General features: G+C 47.7%; 1 pseudogene across 1 annotated transcript; it reads right to left on the bottom strand.

Annotated features, from left to right (window-relative positions):
- Positions 1-438: 438 nt before the first annotated feature.
- Positions 439-1,536, bottom strand: LOC308250995 (L-threonine 3-dehydrogenase, mitochondrial-like; annotated as a pseudogene). The gene has a single exon. The product of its transcript is annotated as an L-threonine 3-dehydrogenase, mitochondrial-like (transcript).
- Between the last annotated feature and the right edge of the window lie 356 nt (positions 1,537-1,892).

Here is a 1,892-nt window from a genome sequence, read left to right as displayed (position 1 = left end):
TTCGTGCACCGGGGTCACTAGTTTTTTCATAAATTCGTGTGTGTGTGTGTGTGTGTGTGGACTGTTCATGTGTCTTTCCCCTTCTTTTGATAGATTTTATTTATGTATTTAAATACAAAACGTCACATACTTCCACCTTCCCAGAAATAGTCACTTCATCTTATTTAAGGAAATGGAAATTATTATGACTTAAGTCTTCATTCTGTGGCATGGGTGTTTGGACAAGTTTAGGCAAACAGTAAAGGTTTAGAAGTTCTACCACCAGACCAAGAGCGTTTTGAAAGTGCAAAAGCCAACGCGATTCTCCATCCAGCAGTTCAAAATGAGCTGCTAAAATTAGGTCAACAAGGCCTAGACTCTGGATACTATAGGTCCTTGGTGTCTATGACCTTGGAGTCATTACAGTCTTCCCTAATGGACGTCCAGGATAGACCTCCTTCAGTTAGCTTGGGCAACTCTACTATTGGGACCATGGAAGTTCAACATTGTAGTCACCAGCTCTGGAAGGTCAAAATGATGCTTCCATCCCCAGTCCTTCTGAGCATTGCTGTCAAAGTTCATTGGCCAACTATCCGCTGTGGCCTGTCAAACAGAATCCATTTTGTAGGTGACCTGGAATTCTGGTATGTGCTTGAGAACCTTCTGGGCCAGCTCCTCAGAGCAGAAGCTCCTGGCATTGATGTTGTAGGTCTGCTGGGGCCTCCATGATTTCCAGGGTGGCCCTGAGGCAGTCATCAATGTGCATCATTGGGAGCCTCATGCTAGGTTTCAGGTAGCACTCAAGTTTGCCTTTCTTTTTGGCATCGTGGAAAATCTGGACTGCATAGTTGGTTGTTCCTCCTCCAGGTTGGGAGTTAGCCAAAATGATGCCAGGATAACTCATGCATGGGAAATCTAAGCCATACCGGTAATAATAATATTCTCCCATGAGCTCGGCATGGACCTTGGACACCCCGTAGATCATCCTGGGTCTCTAAGTGCAGAGATTCCGAGGAGAAGTAGGTCCGGAAGCTCTGATGGTGCTGGGCACAAACAATTACAAATTGTGTTCCAAGGCAACGCCCAGAACGTTATGCAATCCAGAGATGCTTATGGCTTTTGCCAAGGACATGTCTGCTTCTCCGACTGCACTGAGCAAAGCGCTATAATGAATCAACCAGGTGATGCAGTGGTTTACCACGATCTCTTGAAGACTCTTGTAATTCAGAATGTCAGAATAAATAAATGGGCCACTGTGGAACGCGTGATCAGAGGGTTTCCTTATGTCAGACAAAATTACATTGTACTTCCCAAATTGTTTCCTTAACAAGTTAGCAAGTTAGCAAGCCCCACTCCAAGCTGGCCAAGACCCCCTGTAATTAAGACCTGTGGCTGATCTGTTTCAGAGAAAGAGGCAGAGTGGAAATTGGCATCTCCTTGAATGTGCCAAGGGGAGGTGCCCAGGGCCCGGCTGGGCAGGGCAGCTGTCCCACAGCCACAGGCTGGGCTCTGCAGCATCTGGCCCACAACTTGCCGCAGCGTCCTGATGACTGGCATTTTCTCTTCAAATACCCTAGTGGAGAACTCAGGGACCACAAGGGGTGTGGCAGAGTCCCATGCAGCGACTCCCCCAGCAGCACTGCCCATCTCCGTGTGGGCACCGTCAGGGTGGGGCAGCTTCCAAAGGGCCTTCCCCTAAGCGGAAACCGGCCCCTGTTGTTAGATTTTTTTAAAATACATTTTTATTGATTTTAGAGATGAAGTGAGAGGGAGAGAGAGAAAGAAACATCAATGATGAATCATTGACTGGCTGCCTCCTGCACACCCCACACTTGGGATCGAGCCCACAATCCAGGCATGTGCTCTGACCAGGAATGGAACTGTGACCTCCTGGTTCATAGGTCGATGCTCAA

The sequence above is a fragment of the Plecotus auritus genome (genome assembly GCF_963455305.1).
Source record: "Plecotus auritus genome assembly, chromosome: 6".
Taxonomy (NCBI): domain Eukaryota; kingdom Metazoa; phylum Chordata; class Mammalia; order Chiroptera; family Vespertilionidae; genus Plecotus; species Plecotus auritus.
Note: the sequence above shows the minus strand (reverse complement) of the source record. Positions and strands in the feature narration are given on the sequence as shown.